The sequence below is a fragment of the Diceros bicornis genome, chromosome 9 (genome assembly GCF_020826845.1).
Source record: "Diceros bicornis minor isolate mBicDic1 chromosome 9, mDicBic1.mat.cur, whole genome shotgun sequence".
NCBI classification, from domain to species: Eukaryota; Metazoa; Chordata; class Mammalia; order Perissodactyla; family Rhinocerotidae; genus Diceros; species Diceros bicornis.
Genome location: NC_080748.1, coordinates 75,862,434 through 75,871,706, shown reverse-complemented (window position 1 = coordinate 75,871,706; position 9,273 = coordinate 75,862,434).

Here is a 9,273-nt window from a genome sequence, read left to right as displayed (position 1 = left end):
TGCTAACTTTCCCTCCATCAAGTTTATACTTATTTGTACTTCTAGCAGCAATGTGCCTGTTTTCCCATCATCTCTTCAACAAAGTGTGTTATCAAACTTTTGAATTTTTGTCCTTATGATAGGTAAGAAATGGTTTATCTCAGTATGGTTTTAATTCACGTGTGAGGCTGAACATCTTTTCACATATTCAAAAGACTTCTTTTTCTGAATCTGTTAAAATATTTTCTACTGGGTTGTTGCTCTGTTCTCGATTTATTTCTAAAAATTCTTTGTATTTTAGCAATCTTGCCTTTTTGTAGTATGAATTGCAAATATTCTTCCCACTAAATCATTTGTGTTTTCACATTGCTTGTGGTATTTATTACCATGCATAAGTTTTCATTATTTCTATTTATTTTTACTTAATATTTAAAGTTTTCCTCACACAGATTTTGCATATTCAAAAGATTTTTAACATGGCCTGTTTAGTATATCAATAATTCAATAACATTGCTCTCTAATCTCAAGGCCCAAGTGTAGTGGTTGACTTGTTGTCCTTTCTTATTTCTGCATAGATACTTCAAATGGAGGAAAATTCCAGTGTCAGAAATATGCAGAAAATGGCAAAAGAAAATTTCAAATAATCTAACACAATTTTTAGCAATGCTATTACTGCTTTACTTACATTCCCCCTGGCCTAGTGGTTAAGTTCAGCGCACTCCGCTTCGGTGGCCCAGCTACACAGGTTCGGATCCTGGTTACGGACCTATACCACTCGTCAGCCATGCTGTGGCAGCAATCCACATACAAAGTAGAAGAAGACTGGCACAGATGTTAGCTTAGGGCTAATCTTCCTTGCCAAGAAAATAAAATAAAATAAAGAGAATTTAAAAATCTATAAATTTGCTGAGAGAATTATAAAGTATTACTACAAGAGTATGTTTTTTACCCCATGTGTATTCCTTTGAATTTTATTTTTGAGAACTGCACCCCTGTATTTATAGCAAGACATTTTTTCTCTTAATTAAAATGAATTAAGAACCATTTCTGGATCACAATGAGGCAACAACATTTAACTGAGTTACTACTAACTAGGATAGAAATTTAAGCAACTCAAAAAATAGAGGTCACATAACAGATAATTTTGCTAAAATGGGTCATCACAAAAACTATTTTGTTTACAATTTAAACACTGTTGGCAAAATATTGTGTTTACTTCTTATACTCTGTTGCTTTCGAGTTTAAATTTTCCAAAGAATGTTTACGTAGTTGTGGATATTTTTAAATTTTTTAAAAAATGCTACTTGGTGGCCGGCCCTGTGGCTTGGTGGTTAAGTGCACGCGCTGCGATGCTGGTGGCCCGGGTTCGGATCCCGGGTGCGCATCGAGGCACCACTTCTCCGTCCATCCTGAGGCTGAGTCCCACATACAGCAACTAGAAGGATGTGCAGCTATGACATACAACTATCTACTGGGGCTTTGGGGGGAAAAAATAAAATAAATAAAATCTTTAAAAAAAAAAACGCTACTTGGTGATAAAGTTATATACCTATGTACGCGAAAAAAAATCTCTTTTTGTTATTCTTGGCAGTAAGCCGACATTAGCCTTTGCATTGGGGCTTTTTTTCACTACTTAGACTCTACTGAGTGTTGGCCACTGGGCACTAAGACCAGAAAAGAGGGACATGATCCAGAGCACGACAAGCTGCAGTGAGCATCTCATCCATTCCTGTGACATCAACGGCCACAAAGGTGACTTTCAAGTCTGTGACCTGCCTTCTTAGCAGACACACAATTCCAGCTGCCTTTCTGATATCTTCATTAGGATATCCCAAAAGAACTAAAATATGAATTTTAATAACCTTAAGCCAAATGCATCATCTTTTCCTCCAAAACTCACAGCTCCTTCTGAATTCTCTAATTCAATTAGTGATCATTCTTTCATCTTTTCTCATCAATCTTATCTTGTCTCATCCTACTTTTTCATGTTATATAGCTAAATTAGTTGTTAAGCGTTCATTTTTTAATCTTCCTATGAAATACATTTCAAGAGCTTAATAGTTTAATAATTATTGCACTTCTATAATACTTTAAAATCTTTTAATCACGAATTATTTCAAACATATAGAAAATAGAAAATTAAATGATATCCAAATATATTAACATTTTGCCGTATTTGCTTCATATAACCCTTAAAACAAAAGGAAACAAAATGTTATAGATACAACTAAAGTCTTACCTTATCTATACCCTCTTTACTTCCACAGAGATAATTACTATCCTAAAGTTAGTGTGAATTATTCTCATGCCTATTTTTGCACTTTTACTTGTTCACTATTGTTTTATATTTTAAAATTTTATGTAAATAATATATAGCATGTATCATTCTGAAACCTTCTTTTTTCAAGTATTATGTTTGAGAGCCATGCTGATCATACAGATGCAGTTGATTAAAAATTAAATGCTGTATGATGTTCCATTGTATGAATAAACTACAATTTATATATTCATTTCCCTGTTGAGTGACAGATTATTTCCACTACTTGCTATTACAAATAGTGATGCAATGAATCCTTGAACATATCTCCTGGTGCAGATGCATAAGAATTTCTCTAAAGCAGACATTTGTGTACCAGAACTTGGCTATAACTTAGTCACATGGCTACACCTACTTCCAAGAGAGGATGAGAAATGCAGTCTTTATGCTGGATGGCCATGTACCCAGCTAAAAATTAGGAATTCAATTTCTAAGGAAAAAGGGAAGAACATACTGGTATTGTGGTAAGCAACTAGCAACCAGCAGTTGCTACCATTTTTTTTTTTTTTGAGGAAGATTGGCCCTGAGCTAACATCCATTGCCAATCTTCCTCATTTTCTTTTTTCTCCCCAAGCCCCAGTACATAGTTGTGATCCACAGTTGTAGAGTTGTAGCTTTTCTATGTGGGACGCCACCCCAGCATGGCCTGATGAGCAGTGAGCAGGTCCGCACCCAGGATCCGAACCGGCCAACCCCAGGCCAACAAAGGGGAATGCACAAACCCAACCGCCACGCCACCAGGCCAGCCCAGCTGTTGCCACTTTAAGTATTTCCCTACATCTGTGAAAACTTCAGAGAGGTTATTCCAACTTATATTCCCATCAACAACGAATAAGAGTTCCAGTTTTCCCACATGTTCTCCAATAACTTGGACCATCAAACATATTAATTTTTACCAATCTGATGGGTGTAAAATAGTATGTCCCTGTTTTAATTTGCATTTCCCTGATTACCAGGTATAGCATCATTAACCATTCTAATTTTCTCTTCTTTGAAATGACTATTTAATCATTTTTCTATTTGGTTGTCTGTTCCTTTTTTTCTTTTTTTGCCAAAGAAGATTCACTCTAAACTAACATCTGTTGCCAATCTTCCTCTTTTTTTTGCTTGAGGAAGATTCACGCTACACTAACTTCTGTGTCAATCTTCCTCTCTTTTGTATGTGGGTCAATGCCACAACATGGCTGAGGATGAGTGGTCTAGGGCCACGCCCAGAACCAAACCTGGGCTGCCAAAGGGCAGCCCACCAAACTTAACCACTAGGCCATGGGCCAGCCTGTGGTCTGTTCATTTTTTATTGTAAGAATGTATATATATACTCGATAACAATTTGCCTTGAAAATTTTTACCAGTCTTAGGTTTGAATATTCACTTTTTTGATGATTTCTTTTTTTGTATGTGTGTGAGGAAGATCAGCCTTGAGCTAACATCTGTTGCCAAGTCTCCTCTTTTTTTTTTGTTGAGGAAGACTGGCCCTGAGCTAACACACGTGTCCATCTTCCTCTACTTTATATGGGATGCAGCCACAGCACGGCTTGATAAGCAGTGTGTCGGTCCGCGGCCAGGATCCAAACCCGCAAACCCTGGGCTGCCAAAGCAGAGCGTGCGAACTTAACCGCTACACCACTGGGCCAGCCCTTGATGATTTCTTTTACTATGAAGAAATTTCTAATTTTCATGTAGATATTGCAGAGACTGCTAGTTGTGCACCAAAGTCCATTCTCCCCTTCTTCCACAATGATAGTTGGAACTAGACATATATCTACTCAGCCAAGCCACAATTCTCAGCCTCCCTTGCAGCTTGGTGTCTAAGTTGCCACTGATGGAATGAACCTGGAATTAATGTGTGCTGCTTCTGGGTATCGGCCTTAAGATACTGGGCATGTGTTCAATCACTGTCCCTTCACCTTCCTTCACACTGTCATGTCAAACGTTAAAAACTAGAGCAATCCTGTAAGCTATGTGTTGAGGATAACAAAGCAACCCAACCAGCTCATTTTTAAAAATCTCTACTATACCTATAGTTTTGTCTCCTTTTAAAATTTCTAATATTGTATATTTGTGCCTTTTAAAATTAATTTTTGCCAAAAGTTTGTCTACTTTATTAATCTTCTCAGAGACTCAACTTTGGTTTTCTTGAGCCTCCCAATTGCTTCTTTGATTTCTAGTTCATTCATTTTTGTGCTCATTGTTATTATTTCCTTCCTTCTTCACGTCTTTGTTACATTTTTTCCCTAGGTTTTTTCGTCTGTGTTATTGCAAATGGTATTTTTAAAATTTCCTTTTCCATTTGTGTCTTGCTAGTATACAGAAATACAATTATTTTTGTATTTTGACCTTATATCTAGTTATCTTGATAAATGCACTTATTAATGTTGAAAGTTTGTAGATTCATTTAGATTTTCTACCTACACAGCCATGTCCCTTGCAAATAAATTTTATTTCGTCTTTACCAATCCTTATATCTTTTCTTTCTTTTTTGTTGACTCATTGCTCTAGCTATTAGGCTAGGACCTCTAGTACAAGGTTAAACAGAAGTGGTGAGAGCTGACATCCTTATCTTGTTCCCAATCTTAGGGGGAAAGTATGCAGCCTTTTCCTTTGAACATTACGTTAGCTGTGGGTTTTTTGAAGATGCTCTTTATCTCATTGAGGAAGATGCCTTCTACTCTTAGTTTGTTGAGACTTTTTATCATGAACTACTCATATTTTCTACACCATATTCTCTCAGTTTTGGTAAGTTGTGTTCCCATCACATTTTTAAATACCCTAAATTAGTCATCATTATTTTATATATGCAATAACTGTTTCAATATTCTCACACGTTGATGATCAACAATTTTTTTTTTCCCTGCTGAGGAAGATTAGCCCTGAGCTAACATCTGTGCCAGTCTTCCTCTATTTTGTATGTGGGTCACCGCCACAACATGGCCCCCGCCAAGTGGTATAGGTCCACGCCTGGGAACCAAACCTGGGCTGTTGAAGCAGAGTGCACTAAACCTAACCACTAGGCCACAGGCCGGCCCCAATGATGCACTCCAATGACGCACTATCATTTTACGATAAACCATAAAGTGGTTCTTTATGCACCATTTTTTCTTGCAGTCCACTCTTTCCTTCTGGGTTTAACACACTTCTTCCTCCTGTACCTCCTATAGCTTCCTATAATAATTATCAAAGGTGAGTGGTAAATTCCCACTTCTTTTGGTCTGAAAATGTTTTTATTTAGCACTTACTCTTAAAGAATAGCTTAGCTGGGTATTGCATTCTGGGTTACAGTTATTTTCTCTCACCCTTTTCAAAATAGTATTCTTTTGTCTTCAGACCTCTCTTGTAGATGTTGAGAAGTATGCTGCTAGCCTAAATGTTGTTGCTTTGTTTATAATCTTTTACAGTCTGATGTTATCTTGTCCATCTTTGAATACCCTGTAACTTTTAAAGCACTTACTATACTTTATATTATTTAGTCATTCTCCATAATTTAGTATTACTTTGTATTATTTAGACATATTAGACATTCTCCATAATTGCCTTAACTCTCCATTAGAGAGAAAGCTACCTGACACTGTACTAAATGCTATACATCTTTTCCTATAAAGAAGCACTATCTTCTCTCATGGAATGGGGAGAGGCACATAAAGAAAAAGATCAAAATGACCTATCTGAGTTTAGCAACAGAGGTTTGTCTCAAAGAGTGCCTAGATACCAATTTGTTGACAAGTGGCTAACGTTTAAGGACAAATAGCAAATGAGTAAATTATTTATGCGTTGACTATTGTGTTCACAATTTATTGTTTGGCTTTCAACAGATGATTGGCATTCTTATTAGGAACTGTTTAAACATCAAAAAGGTATTTGTTAAGCTCAGCAAAGTTTTCATTTGCCAACATAGGAATTTATCAGTGTGTACACAGCTCTGACTCTGAATGAAATTATTGGAAAGGGGAAGAGCCCCAACTATTCCCCAAATAGACACTCTAAGCTGTTTCCATAACTGGGGTTCACACATATCTGAGCAATTCTCAAAGAATAGGAAGACAATCACCTGAAATCTATTTACAAGAAAGACTGAGAAGCCTCCTGGGAGTAAACTTATCTTAAGCAAAGAGAAGATTAGGTAGCTTGATCCTGAAACAAAGTCTTGGTGCTTAGAGGAGACAAGTAATTTTTAATGTACCATAGTTCCTGAGACCGGGCATTATCCCTAGCTCAGACCACCATGGATTCAAATTTAGGTTCCAAGAAGAGAGAGGGCTATAAATAAAAATGAAAATACCTGTTTATATTAAAACCGTTGACACAGTACATCATAGACCATTTTGGAACCCTCTGACAGAGTATATCACAGATGATCAACAATGAACCCTGCAGAGCTTTGGCATCGCCATATTACCAGTACATTCATCACCAGCTGTGTCCAAAAGAAGCAGCAACAATACACACAGAAGACAGGCAACACCCAGCAAAACTAGTAACAGAGATTGGGGGCCAGGGGTCAAGAACATTGGTGACGCATACAGCACAAGGATCACGGCTAATTTAAAAATATGGTCAAGGTATGAGAGAGAGGTACAAAGCCTCAAATTGAGAACGTTGGGAGAATACTATTTAGGAAGGTGAATGTGTAACCTATTCCTCAAACCTGCAATGTAGTTGATTTTGGTAATCAACTACATTGAAGATAATTACACTCACTATGAATATGATGTTTTAAAATTAAGATACTTCTGAATTTATGAAAACTGTCTATTTTAATAACTGAAAATTCCTACATTTTCCTCTAGTTGAGACATTTCAACAACTAGAAATAGAATGCTCACAGAAATCTTTCACAGAATGACAACCACGATGAAAAGTATCATCCAAGGAACTGAAGTACATGGGTAACTCTTAAGTTTAATCTAATTTCAAAACAATATACGTCATTTTACTGCAAAATAATACTTTGCACTTACCTTTCTGAGAGGTTCTCAAATTGTATTAGGGCAACATCTTTCTTCAGCTTTTCTAGAGAAGAGAATAAACACAAAAACTTACATGATTTGCTAGCCCAAATCCCAAATTAAAGCCTAGACCTCATCTCTCCTACTGTCTTTCTTGCCATAAGCAGCACTAACCCGCATTCTAACAAAGTGGGTGGGGGATGTCACAGCAGCAGAAATTTTGAGGGAGAAGGGGCTGAGAGGAAAAGACAGAAAGGTGACTCCAAAATACTGAGTTGAACATTAACCCTGATTATATGGACTGCAGACCTCTTGAACTTCCTTCATGGGCTGGACAAAGGCATTTCTAGATGGGGATGAGTACAGACTCAAAGAGAATAAGCTAAGAAAAGGAAAGGGCTCCACCAGGTGTCACATAATCTCAAATCAGTTTCCTTACTACAATTTCACAGCCAAAAACAACCCACTAGTGAGATATAGCTATGCCAAGTGCTGCAGGTATCAGTTAAATTTCCTCCTTTTCCGTATGAATTTGTATTATTTATAAGACACTTGACACATGTTTAAACACTTACATAGCTCCTCAGTTTCAGGAAATATGGCTTGTTCTGCTGAGGGGAAAAAAGCATATAATGAGGGAGTTAACAAGGGCTGATATTTTTTTACAACATTCTTTAAAAACTGAAAAACCTCTTTAAACACCAGGAACAGCTTAAATAATTCACTCTAGGCCTTCGGGGCCCATATGGACGTTTCCCTCCCTGGCCATGTTCTTCCTGGGTTTCATCTCAGACGGTGGGCCTGACAGGCTGCCCACCGCCACGTGTGGCCTCGAGGCCTCATCTCCACCCCTTCTCCGGCCTTTGGGGCTCTGGGAGCCAGCGGCGCCCCGGGGAGCACGAACCCCGGAAGGCGGCCCCGCCCTTTGACCCCTGGGCGCGCAGGGCGCCGGGAGGAGGCGGAAGTGCGGCCGCGAGGTGCATCGGGGCCCAGTGCCGCCGGGAGGAAGCGGCTCCAAGGGCGCCGGGGCGGCCTGGTCGGCAGCTGTGGGAGGCAAACGATGCCCGAGGTGCTCCGTCTCCGGCCCTACCCCGGGGACTTGTACGACCGCTGGAAAGGATCCTGGAGGCCGGGAGGCCACTGCCCTTGACCCAGCGCCCCGCCCCTCCTTTGGCGGGCGGAGAAGGGCGCCCTGCGCAGGAAGGCCCCACTCGGAGGCTCTGGGGGCAGACTGTAGGCCGGCTTCGCGGACTTGTGGCCTTGGTGGCCGTTGTTTGGCGGGAGGGAGGTCGACGGCAGCTGCGTTCTTTCAAGTCTGTGGCACTCCCGGGGGCCCGGGAATTGTGAAGCCGGCCTGCGGGCCGGACTGGGAGGAAGGAGTCCGAAACGCAACCGCTGAGCGCGGCTAGCATTGCGGGGCTGCGGGGGCGGAGGGAAGCACCTGCCTGCGCCCACCTTGACCCGGAGGCCGCGCCCCGAGCTCCCTGCGCCGCTCGCGGACCATCCTCGCGGAGGTCGCAGGAGGGCGAAAGCCGGAACCTCGCGGCCCTCGAGTGCTCTCCTGCCAGGGGGCGACCGCTATCCTTGACCGAGCCCCGCTCCCCAGGGCAGGGCGAGTTCGACGCTCGCAAGGAGGGGGTCTCAATGGAGGAATGTCTCCTGCTTCGCTTCCAGAGTTGAAAGCCCGGAGGCCGTCGGTTCTGCAAAGAGGGGCAGTCGGGCGCGGGCAAGCAAGCAGCTGAGGAAAATAATTGTCCTCGCACACACAGCCCTGCGCCCAGGGGCGCATGCACGCGCGGACACACACACACACACACACACACACACACACACACAACTTGCCTCATCTAGCTGCCCAGCCTTAGTATTCCGGGCATGCGGTTTTCAACAACTTGCTTGACACAATAACAAAGACATTTAAATGCCAGGACGCAGACTTCACTTTTTATCCTGCTGAGACGAGCTACTTTCAAAGCTTCCCTACCGCGAGTAAACTGATAAAAAATATGGGGTACACTTATAAATTAAACACCT